Source organism: Canis aureus, chromosome 12, assembly GCF_053574225.1.
Source record: "Canis aureus isolate CA01 chromosome 12, VMU_Caureus_v.1.0, whole genome shotgun sequence".
NCBI classification, from domain to species: Eukaryota; Metazoa; Chordata; class Mammalia; order Carnivora; family Canidae; genus Canis; species Canis aureus.
Window position 1 is genome coordinate 23,568,871 of NC_135622.1, and position 13,896 is coordinate 23,582,766.

The window sequence follows — 13,896 nt, forward strand, 5'->3', positions numbered from 1 at the left end:
AAGCATGGAATAATGAAAAGGTCTGACATTTCAAGAACATTTTTCATGGTAAGAAATCTCACATCCCTTACATATTAGCTGGTATGAAGTCAGACTGGGGTGATAGAATGGAATCAAATTGTGAAGAAATTGTACATTGAAGCAATGAGTTCCCCTACCACACTATTATTCATAGATAACCAATTACAGGTTTAAATAGGGAATGTAGTTCTCAGGTTAGTTTGATTTGTGGTGTGTGTGCTTTAATTTGCATATGTACAACAGATTTTTACTAATGAGAGAAATAATTATAGAAGAGCAAATGTAGTGGAATATGTCATCGTCTTTTCCCATTGCCATATTGTGGGACAGAGGGTTGAAGTATTGATCTCATTACCAGCAACAGGGCAGTCTCTTATTTGTCTGATTCCTTTACAAGTGTTAAATTGCTCATACCTAGGTAATTAGTTCAGGTAACTTATTTAAAAATAGCCCACAGAATTCCTTTGATTAAAATGATTGGTTAATGAATTGTCTCATGTTTCCCTTTATGTCAAGAGGCCTGAGATAAGAATTTCTGTGGAATTCTCAGAAGGGAAGTCCTTTGTTCTTCTGCGAGATCTACCAGAAAATGGCCCCCATTAATGTATATATAGTTTGTACCTATTGTTTTGCTCTTACAGGTTATGTTTTAATGAATGTACCTGAACTTAGTATATTATTTCAAGTATAAAACTATGGACAAACTTATTTTACTATGTGAAGTGATCTAGCAGTTGGTGTTACTTAATTAAATTGTTCCAATCTATGGTCCAGTATATAACATGATACATTTTATTTAGATTTCTTATTTTTCCTTGAACTTCTAATTAAGACTGACTATAAGGTCGAAGTAAAGAAAAAGGTAATAATGGCTAAAATGATTACATTCCTTATGAAAATAACTTATGAGAGATTTTGAAACAGTTGATCGGCAAAAAAATTTCTCAATACATTCTATTTTTCAATATTCCTATAAAAATATTCCTTCAAAATTCCCTCAAATACAATAGAATATCATTGCTATTTTTTCTTAAATTGCCAACTACCAACCATACTTATAGTTTCATTAGAGGTAAAGTAGTCATGATGTGTAATCAATCATTCAGTCTTACATAAAAATGCTGTTTTTCAATCACTGGATTTAATACCCTTAATTACTCAAAATTTCCTTAGTCAATTGGAAATATTGGAAACATAAAATGAAATAATTCCAGAAAGTAGCTTAACAATTCCTTTATGTGATTTCAAAAAATATTATTATAATTTTGATATTCAAATGTTATTCAATAATGGACTGAACCTACTAGATTTATGCACAAAAGACATCTGAGTAGATGTCTTTGAAAACAAGAAATCAATTATCCTTTTTGTACCTATTCATGATCCACATGTAAATGTGGCAGTCCAAGAGGAAAATGAGCAGATGGTCCATTCCCAAGTGCTGAAAGGCATTTGATAGAAAATAAATGCACTCAAAACATATTTTGATCAGGATGTTTGGAGGCAGATAAATATGAGATTGGGGTAGACAGGAAATATCAATACTTTATAGGATTTAAAATTTTTGGATAACTACACTTAAAAATATTAGGCATAAAGAGAATTTGTGAGCTATAAATATCATAATTTTAAAGAAACTCTTTGATAGAGCTTTTTAATTTTTTAAAGATTTTATTTATTTATTCATGAAAGAAAGAGGCAGAGACATAGGCAGAGAGAGAAGTAGGCTCCCCTAGAGGAGCCCAATGTGGGACTCCATCCCCAATCTTGGGATCATGCCCTGAGCTGAGGCAAATGCTGAACTGCTAAGCCACCCAGGGCTTCTTTAAAAATTGGTAGATTCCAGAAAATAAAAGTTGATAGTCTATGTCCAGTTTCCAGATTACACAAAAAAATCAACAGCAAATAGAAGACAAATGTCCAAAAGAGGTCATTGGAGAGGCCTCTAAAGGCTAAATTGTCTAAAAAATACTTAACATTAACCATAACTAATGTTAATATTTACTTTTCAGTGTGCATTATAGATTGTAACAATGTTATTAGAGTGGAATACAACAAAATCAAAATTTTCCTCACTTAGCTCAATTTCTAATCAAGAAGAGTCTAGCAGTGCTGGGCTTGGTCTAAGTTTGTTATTCTTCATTAAAGAACTGAGAGAAAGCATTCAAATATTATGCCAGCAAATTGAAGACATTGTTAGTCCATGGAGAAAAATTTGAAAGCTACTACTGCATTAGTGTTAATTTTTTGTCTAGCCTAGTCTATTCACTGATAACCAATGTCTTCTAAATAATTAGGAGGAGCTAGTACAAAGTGAAAACATGGGTCCCTTATTCAATAAGCAGAAAAAAAGTTTGATTAAAAGTTCTAAAACATAATGCATTTTCCTTTGTTCCACAGTCTCTTTCTTGACTTTTCATTTCTTTAATTTGCTATTTGATGTCATTCTAAGAAAAGTCAGAATAAAAATTTTGCTAGTGAATTTTAATTTCATCTTTAAATTGTACAGTGTTGGATTTAGATGTATACATTAGAGCATTTGACTCACATGAGGATTCACCAAAATCATGCAATTTATATTTCATAGCCTACACATGCATATGTTTTCCATTTTTTCCCAGAATACTGAAGATTCTGCACAAAACTAATTAAGCTACTTTCGTTTTAGTTCTTGATACACACACATTCTATCAACCCTCTCCACTTTCAACTGATTGATAAGTAAAGATGAACTGAAATGAGAAGGAAATATGGATTTCCCTAATTTTCTCTTTCCTTTTAAGTCATCTTCTCCTGTATAAGTGGTTAGCTAATACAGGAAAGTAAGATATGTTCAAGAGAAGATATGATAGGATTTCTTGACCATTTCTGTATCTTGCCTTGCCTTCTTTATGTGTTTGAATAAAGTTCTGATTTGGATGGAAAGCCTGAAATGTTAAATATTTATCTGTGTTTTCTCTGAGTCTCACTGAACTTCCATGCATTGTGGGTCCAAAAGAATTCACTGCTCAAAGAGCATCATAAACGTCATTGCCTTTTTCTGTCAATATTTTGCTTTTGAGACTTATTCTTACAGATATTTATGGGACTAGATCATTAATATTGATCTGTTATAATTAAGGAATTCTATTACATTACTGTACTACTGTGTATATATCCATTACTATATTGACATACAATTGGTTCCATTTCTTTACTCTGCTACTGCTATTAGTGCTTCAATATAGGGCGTTAAGCCAGTTTCCCTTTAGAACTTTCTGTCATAGTTTGTTGGGTTAAGTATGCCTAAAAGTAAATTGCAGGATTGGAGTATAGGTATTCATTCCATCTGTATCTATTAATAAATTGTTCTCCAAATTATAGCAATTTACACTTGAAGACATGAGAGCTTCCATTTTCACATTCTTGCCAAAATATCTATATGTCAGATTTTTAATTTTTGTGGTCAGCCTGATGATGATCAATGGTAACACAGTATAAAGTACATTTCTCTTCTTATTAGTGAGGGTGGACTTTTCTTCATAGATTTATTGGTCATCTATTTCTTTGAAGGCCCTTCATGTCAGCTATTTAGTTTTCTTTTCAGTTCTTTGGTTATTATTGATGACATAGGAATTCCATATGTGTTCTAGTCACTAATCCTTTGTCAGTTATGTGCATTGCATGTCTCTCATTCAAGACTTTGATTTATTTTTAAACTTTATTCACACCATTATCTTACAAAGAGTTTGGTTGTTGTTCATATAATCAATGATTGATTTGTAATCAAATCTTCCCTCTTTTTAAAAATGTCATTAACTTTTTAGTTATTAACTTTTTAACAGTTAAATCATTCTTATATTTACTAAAATGTTAACTGATTTCTTACTTCAGCTTTGCTTCCTATATCCCATTTTTTTCTATATTCAGTAAACTCCCTACTGAAATCTAGACACTAATAATTTTTTAAACTGAAATTTGTGTACTAGAATTATTAATATTAATTTCTAATTAAAATTGTTCTAATTCCCAAGTTGAATATACTTCCTATTACATCTATATTGTTGATAACATAACTGCTGTTCATATAGATTTAAGCCAATCTAGGTTATCTTTCTCTTTCTTGCTAATTACATTTCCCTTTGTCTTTGATGAGACATAATTTTTTTGTGTGATTTCCCTGAATACAATTTTTTTTTATTTTGCAGTGAAGTCTTTTGTTTTCCCAAGACAAAAGACACATTTTTCTGTTCTATTTCTGATAAAAATAATTTTATGTTTGGATGTTAACTATTTCCCCTTCTCCCTTTGATTTATTTTCTTCTTTTCTGAAACTCCCCTTAGATGTATCATGTGTCTTCTCAATTTGAACACCATATATTTTAAATTCTCTTTCACATTTTATGTCTTTATACATCTGAGTAGAATTCCATGACCTCTCTTCATATGTTCATTTTATTCTTTCTTCCTATGTTCAGTTATTAATGTCAATGACTTTTTTTCATCATTTAAATTCACTTAGCTCTTGGCTAATCTGCCAGTTTTTTTTTTTTTTTCTTTTCCTAATGATCTGCAGTTAGAATAATGCTTCAGGGAAAGAAACCTACAACAGTAACACATGTGAAGTACATTAAATGTATTTGGTGGTATGCCCTACCCTGAACATGAACTCTTCCAAGTCTCTCCTTAGAGTCTAGCCTATTTTCATTTAGAGAGCAACCATGGACAACCATGTGGAACTCCACCTAGACCCATTTCTTTTATAAGAAGTACCCCCAAGCTTCTGGGAGAGGTAAAGGGGGAATGGAGAGAAGATGGCTATGAATCACTATCGTAATCAGGATCTCTGGGACTTAACATTTTTTTGGCCATTATGTTGACATCTACTTTGGATTTGGTGATCTTGAAGGCCTCTCCTATCATTATTAATTCTATAACTGAAAATTATTATTTAATAGCTTAAATTCTGTCAGAATTCACCTTCCTATATCCTCATTCTCTCAAGGTGGTTAGCAGATCCAGTTTCATGGGTGTGCAGCAAACAAGTTCAGTTGCACTGGGCCCTCTGGTCAGAAGGCTCTGCATTAGGTGTAATTATGCTGTCACATCTTGAGACCGTCAGTAATTGTATCCTAGAAGTTGTATTTTTAAGTGAAGTCTAGTGCCCCAGTGCAGCATGTACATAGGGCAATGTGTATGCCCATTCTTTATGATTCAATCCTATTGGAAGACTGTTTTGTTTGTTTAAAAAACATTTGAAAATTTAACAGAACAAAATACCTTTAAAATAATTCAGAAATTAAATGGCATCAGACAAATTGGAAAGGGAAGGAGTCTTACGCACTAAAGAAAGAAAAAGAAGATTCTGGTGTGGTAAAACATTGTCGATAAGCAACAGTCCCACAGGAGCACCATTGGATACACTGAGGAAAGCTGTTTCTGACAAAAATGCTAAAATTTTTCACTTAAAAAATTTTATATATTGAAGTTGACCTTTGTAAGATCAAGGGATACTTTTTGCAATAGAGCCTGTCCATGCTATATAATGAGTAAGGCTGACTGGACATGTTATCTGCCAGGCATATTGATGAGTGGGGAATAAGCCAAATTTCATTGAGATGGAAAATACCCTGTTCTGTGGAATGCTTTTAGTGCCAAGAACTTAACTCAATACAGAATAAGAGCAAACTGAAAATTTCCTTCAATTTATATGTCAAAATATAGAATGTGAAGTGTTCAAAGATCACATATATTATCTACAAAATCCCAGGGAAATGAAAATATGAAGAAAAAATATTAATTCCTCTTAAGTATCACTAAAGTATAAAGTAAATATTCTATATCATCCTTTCTTGAAAACTAAACATTTTCAAATGATAAAATTCAGGAAATTAGTAGAATAATTGAAATCGATTTTAAAAGAAAAAAAAATCCAGGAATGGAGAACTTATGATAAAATTATTGTTAATGAGAACAACTACCATATAATTATAGCAACTAGATTCAATAATTTAAGGAATTATGATTAGAGAAGACAAAAGTTCTAAACTATGGTCTAGCAAAAATCATAGCATAGCATACAAATTTGGAATCTTAAGGATTCTAAGAGCTTTGCTTATTTAAGAAAAGCAGCCCACTTTGTTTAGCAATTTAGACAAAAAAAAAAAAAAAAAAAAGGAAATGATGACTTCAAAAGCCTAATGATTTTCTGAAGATCTTTTCTCAATTCAAGTGTTTTAGGTAGCATTTCTCTCATCATGAAAAAATAGTAATCTGAATTTTAATAATTCTTCCATTTCTCTTAAAAAATCCAAGCAATAATAAATTTAGTGCTTTTTTATAAAATGATTTTCTTTAAAAACTCTATCACTATAGCTATCTATCCAATTTAATTTTTGCAAAGGCATTGTGAGGTTTCTGAAGTGACGTTTCATACAGTGTTTATATACACAGTGGTGTGCTGGAGGTGGATTTGATCGGCTCAAATGAACTAATTGCTAAATTTTCAGGAATTTTGTGAGCTAGTTATTAAACAACTGAGAACTAGAAAGCAGCCATGCTGGCAGTATCTCTACCACAGAAACTGAAAAATACTACAGAATAAATCCTACCCCCAGTACCTGCCCCTCCCCCGCCCTCCTTGCCCAAACCAGTTTGCTAGGACACCACTCAACAGGATGATGGGTAATGAAGTTATTTGTTGATTATTTCTTTGAACTCGTTTCTTTTGATTGTGTCTATTAATGAGAATATAGCATGTTGATAAAAACAGGAAAAGTAACTTTTAAAGAAGGAAACAAAAATTGCATTTCTAATATTTTGCAAAAACTTTTCCCTTGTGAGGCTCACCCACTGTGACTGATTATCTTTAACATCACTCAAAACAAGATTCTTTCCTCACATATATGATACTATTTCTTTGTTTGAAGGAGAAAATTCATCTGCTTACTTAAGCCATTTTATATTCTGTAATTCCCAGATTTTACAGGAAAAAAAGAGGGCAATTCTAATATTCAGAAAACCCAAGTAAAAGAAGTCTGAATAAATTACCCATTTCTTAACTACACTTGAAAAAGAAAAAAAGGCTTTTAAAAGACTGGAGAAGGGGATCCCTGGGTGGCGCAGCAGTTTGGCGCCTGCCTTTGGCCCAGGGCGCGATCCTGGAGACCCGGGATCGAGTCCTACATCAGACTCCCGGTGCATGGAGCCTGCTTCTCCCTCTGCCTGTGTCTCTGCCTCTCTCTCTCTCTCTGTGACTATCATAAATAAATAAAATAAATAAATAAATAAATAAATAAATAAATAAATAAATAAAATAAAATAAAAGACTGGAGAAAATGTTTGTGTTGGTGGTGGGGAGGATTTTATTTTAACTCTTGGAATATCTAATTTTCTTTAACAAAATAGTAACACTAATGCATATCTTATATATTCCTCTGTCTTATCTAAACCAGTCTTCTGTGTTTTAACGTGTCTTCATTAATCATAGCAAAATTCTCCAGCACTGTTACTCTTTACCTGTATTGAATTGTTCTTTATTTTTCAATTCTAATTCTTTCCTGACACTCTTAAATAGATCTATTAGTTTCTAATATTCGTGAAATGTGAGCTTAGAAGTTCTGTACATTGAGCTGTCTAAAGTCATTTGTTCTTCTTTTGTTATCAGTTCTTTATAAATTGTTTTATTCACCCAATAGAACTACTTGCTTTGTTCTAATCGATATGTATTTTCTCTGAATACTTTTCAAGTTATTGGATGTAGTCTTCTTAAATTTAATACCACACTAATTTAATAATGTATTTGATATTTGCGACAAAAGAAAATGTAGGATTGATTGATTGATATATACTTTAAGTTCACAAAGTATCTTGGATGGCTTATAAGAAGAACTTCACATGTTACTACATTATAGATTTTATCTGAGGAAATTGCAAAAGCATTGTTAAGAGCTTATAGGGAAAATATTAAGAAGATATTACTCTAGTCCTGCACAAATAACATGTCAAAGCACCAAACCAAATCCATTTTGGGCTCATAGTCAATGAACTGTCCTATCCCCTCCCATAACACCCAATCTCTCTCCTCAAGACAGTGCCCCACAGCTAAGACTGAGCTCTTATTCTCTCTAGTCAACAAAATGCTACTGTGGGAAGGATAGAGTCACTTCTGAATGATCACTTGTTAAACCCCTACGTACTAGTAACCTTGATAAATACACAGAAGTGTGTAGATTTCATCTTCCAGATCTGCTGGTGATCTTCATGTTCTTCACTGAGAAGGAATTCTCTGTTCTTAAGTACCTGCTATATTGTTTAATATTTGTCCTAACTGTAAGTTTTCTATGAGCAGGAATGGAAGCACCAAGCTTCACTCTACCACAATATCCCCCATCCATGTGTTCTATCACATGGATGATAGTATTTGAAACTGTTTTTCCTTTTTCCCCTCAAAGATTATTTTTCTGTAAGATTGACTTGAATGACTCTGAAAGCCTGGAGGTACTTTAGACAGCATAATAAAGACTGCAAAATAAGACCAAGTGAAAACTACAGATCACAGTAATATAATAATATCATACAATTCCTTTACTCAAAAATGTTTGTCACTGCTTGTATTTACATGTGGATATACAATTCCAGGTCCTTATCAGATCTTTAGCTATATTAATGCTGTCATTTTATAAGAACACAGGTGTTGAACCTCTGTATGGAAGTGTGGAATCACTGTTCTGTACACCTGACCACCTGACACTGATTAAAAAGAAAAAAAAAAGTGTTGGACTTCAAACAAGTTGTGGTAAGGTATAGAAAAATCCATAAAATGAAGTAGGTGGAAACTATCAGTGTGTGTGTATAAGAAATGTTTCATTATTAAGGAAAATTTATGTTCTTTATCCTAAGAGTGATTTTTATGTCATGCCACTTGTCTTAGATTGCCAGAAATGGAGGAGGTTTTAATGATGGATATTACCCTAAGTAACAAAAATAACCTACTATTTTTTACTCCACAAGATCAATTTAATTTCATAGGTACTTTCCTATCACAATCTGATACAGAATCTCCACCCTGACTGCAGGAATCTGCAGAGGGCATCTCACCCTTGAATTAGACCATCAGAGATTGCTATCATGCAGTAAGCTTCATACCCTCCCTTGATCTTCTGTCTTTCTTGTTCTTGGCCTGGGAACTTCTTGGATGTACTTCACTATCACCATTGCTGTGAAGACCAATGTGAAATGATAGAGCTGTTTTCTCAAGGATTTGAACTCTTGAGTGTTCAGAGACATCCTTGAAAATGTGGACAGATTATCTATCTATACCCTTGTGGCGCACTTTGTTACTTGGGAAGCTAAGCAGTGCCACTTGAATACCTGGTTCTCACAGAGTGATTCACAAAATAGACCCTAGTCAAATTCTGCCTGCAGTTCCTCTCACTGTAGGACTTAAATACCACCCATTATGGGAAGGAATGAGAATATTATGCACTTTCTCTTCCCCCTCCCTGCATATTCTTCCTCCATGAAGACAGATCCATAGGATACAGATGCCTGGCCTTGCCTGCATGACTACTCAGTAGAAGCATCCCAGACAGACATGCATCAACTGCAGTCCCAGTTAAGACCATTTCCTACATCTGTAGTACACTTCAGTAGGTCAGGACAACTAAGGTATGTGTTTATCATTCTGTTGCAGTCTTTTCTTTTTTTTACTCTGGATTTGTATCCGACTTTCCAACTTTCTTATTACCAAGTTCCTTTTGCAGGGAAGGTGATCTGGAAATTCTCCTAAGCATCAGTTGGTCCTGTGCTTCACTAGCAGCCCATATCCTCCTACCCAAGTCTATGACTCCACTTACCACCCACCCACCTACCCTACTTACCCTGAATTGACAATGAAATGAAATCAAGCCAATTTCATTGCAGCCCCCCTGCTTCCACCCCATGACTTTCTTCTCTGCCTTCCTGTAAGCTTCTAGAGCTACAACATTCTCAGAACAGAGCATAAAGTCACAGGCAAAACTGTTCAGAGAACAGGAAACAAATCCTAAAAAGGAACAAGGCTACTTTATTTGGATTGAAATTCTCAGGGGATTTTTCAAGTGCTTGGAGGCTGGTCTTAGAACAAGAACAGCTTGAGATTGTGTTGCAGTCCTACAGATTGCTTTCCGTCTCAGCAGGAAACAATTGTAGTATGTTCTGCAGCCTTTAGAAAATAAACATTCAACAACTTGGAAACACCAAATCCAGTCCTATTACTGACAGAAAGCAAGGATGCAAATCAAAGATATGGTGAGGCTATTTTTCTGCACTCATAGGAAAAACAAATATGAATAGGAGATATTTTCTGAATATGACTTTCTGTTTATTTGGAAAGTAAAATACTAAACTCTGGCAAGAAATATTCCACATTTGGATTCAAAAGATTTATAAGCAGGAATCAATCATACGTGAGAAATTGATTTTTTTCATACAGTTGCTGGGTGAGAGGCATAGTTCATGAAAGTAAATGACGTTCTGTCTTGAGATAATGAGAATACAGTTGCCAAGAGAGGCTGTGAAATATTCCCTATAGATCTTTTTTCCCACTTGATCCTATATTATGTAATTATTTTTGGAAAGCTTTCAAAGTGGTCATGATTTCAATACCGTAAAGTGAATAAAGGGAAGTGCAACACTTCTCAATTAAGATTGGAAGAGTAATAAGAATGTAAAGAATATGAAGGCCCTACCAGCTCCATATTATAGTTTAAGAAACAAATACTGAAAAAAACTTTTTCTTTCAAATGCTACCAGTTATCTATGGCTCCCATATGTAGTTGCCATTTTTTAAATCTTAAAATAGAAAATTATTTAATACATGTACAGTGAACAAAAATAAAAATAGCCTACTGTTAACGTCCCTATCCACATCCCTTCTCCACAAAGTACAAGGCATTTTCATGATCTCATTGTCTTTCCTTTAGATAAATGTGTCCACTAGTAGGTATTGTGAGAGTGATTTGTTTTTAAATACAAATCTCAGATATCATTTAAATACTGAACCATGGATGTTTGTAGTACACATCCATTGGTTCTGGGTTTCTTATTTTTTATTTGTTTGCTTTGTTTGTTTGTTTTTAAAGACTTTATTTTTCCTAGAGCAGCTTAAGGTGTACAGCAAAATTGAGAGGGAGGTACAGAGATTTCCTGTATATACCCTGCCCCCACTAAAGGCACTTTTTAGTTTTTAGGGATTTTTTTTCCCTTTCATTTTTGGTTTGCTTGGTCTAGAATTCTCTGTAGTCATAATATAAGGTAGTCCCTTCTTGGATTTCAGTCTCCTCTTATCTTTCTTATCTTTCCTTTTATCCAAATACCATAGGATATGCTTTCACATTTACCTTTCTGGCTATATCTGTGTGCCTTTTACTAAGTTCTATACTTTCTCTAATTTCTTAGATATGGGGATATCCAAAGGTTCTGTCCTCAATTCTGTGCTTTTTATTCATGGTCATTACCTAGTCTCAAAACATCATAAATTCTCTGTGTGTTTGGGTCCCAAAACTTCGTCTTCAGTCACTCAAACTTATTTGAATTTTTCTTGGATGTCATTACTTCTTCAGGGTTTATTACTAGTTGTTTCTTTCTAAAGAAGTTTTCCTGGCCTTCCTGCTGTAAAAGAACACTTTGTATGCAGCATTTTATGGTATATTTACAATATATTACAATCATTTATTTGCAAGGCCTTGAATGTGAAGAAGGTGCACGTGTGTGTAGCGGTGTGTCATCTTGGACCTGCTAAAGGGGCCTTTATACATGGACACAAATAAGAAAAACACACCTTTAGACGACCATCATATTTTAAGGTCCAACACTTAGAATTATGCTTAGGCAATCTGATTTTGGTAAAACGTGAATTGGTTGCGTCCCACCCCATGGTGTGATTCAGTCTTATAAAACTGACCAAAGACTGAAATACAAAGACCAAAAATTAGTTTATAATAACTAAATACAACTTTGAAGAGATGAAATATGTGTCTTTACTTACTAAGACATTCCTTTTGATGCAATTAAGTACAGTTGGACTTTACAACTTTATTACAGTTATAATCAGAAATCTGATAAACAGTATAGAATTTCTACATTAAAACACATATGAATGCCCCTAGCCATTATTATCTCTGACAGTGTTTGGGTATTTTATTTAACCTGTTATTATGTTCCCACCTGAATAGCACATTTTCACTGTACTTATTGATGCCTTAAATAAGATTAATGCCAAATATTATCATGGGACACATTCTGCATTTAAAGAGAGCTTTGAATATGGATGATCTGATCCTTCTACTGGCTGTTTTATAGGTTCATACTTGGAGGAACATCTTATTTTCTTATTTTGAAATGCAGCCATAAGAGGTAGCAGGAAGGGGGAGAATTGGATTCCATATACTTTCCCATGGCTGTTTTGTTTAACATATACCAGGTAGTTCTTGATCATCTGGTATAATGCCTTGGTAAAAACATAGTAGAAAATCAACAAATAAGGGTGGAAAAAATAATAAAGAAAATGAACTGAATGAATTGCTTCTTTTTCTGTTAAACATGAAACCCTGGGGAATTGCAGTTATGAAAATTACTGGAAAATACTCTAATGGCATAGATTATGGTGCCATTTCTGCCACTTTATAGGGATAATCATGTTCACAGTATGTATTTGAAAATTGGGAATTATTTTCTTATTATTTTTATGCTCACATGGGAGAAATGAAACAGAGGACCTATAACCTGAAGATGACAAGCTTTCTTAGAAAGGTGTTTTTCTCAGGCAGGGAGGGTGGGGTAGTAAGCCATAAAGTATAGGGAGAAATATTTCAAACATTTTGTTTTGAATCCAGAATTTAAATGAATATAACTTAATCAAGCAGTGGGAAGACCTCTAATTTTGTTCATATTTTGTATTCTATTCTTTTGCTTATTTTAGAGGGAGCAATAAGGACAGTGTGAGGTAAGAGATATGATTTTATAGTCTTCTATCCTGATCTCAGTATTTGACCTGTCTTTACCTGCAAGTGTTGATAGGATTTCAGAGAATGAAAGTATCCTAGTGTAGCTCAAATACTTTGCCAAGATCTTACTGACTTATTACCTGTGTGACTAGTTCACTTAGGTCTTGTTTCAATAGTATAGGCCATTCAGGATTAGCACAACTGAATGTCTTATTCTGAGTATCCCCTTGACCCAGTAACAACTATTTAGCACCATTCCTTAAATTTAAGCATCTCTTGGATATTAAAACTATGTTCAAGGCACCAAACACACATTGCCATATGTTCAGAGGTCCATCACAGAAGATAAATACACATCACTGAAGTCTGTCATATTCTAACTTCTTTCTTTTGGCCTCAGCATTGTCCCAGCACACAGTACAACTTCTGCATATCCACAAGATATTTGGCCCTTTTGATTATGTTGTGCAATTAACTCTTGAATCCCTCTGACCTCCCACCACCCCTCAGCCCCTGCCAAAAAAAAAAAAAAAAAAAAAAGTTATCTTGAGGCCAATCCTTTAATGTCCTATTCCAGTTGGTATCAACATCTGGTCCCTTGGACAATAACATCATCGTTATCTCTTAACTCATTAAAATGTAAAATTTCAGATTCCTTTTCTGACCTAGTGAATAGAAATAGTAGGGTTGAGTCTGGCCATTTATGTTCCAACAAGACTTTTAAGTGATTCTGATGTATACAAAATTTTTGAGAATCACTTCTCTATCCTATGTTACTTCAGGTTGTACAACCCATTAGCAACTTCTAAATACCAGTAGATGAGGGATCCCTGGGTGGCGCAGCGGTTTAGCGCCTGCCTTTGGCCCAGGGCGTGACCCTGGAGACTTGGGACCGAATCCCACGTCGGGC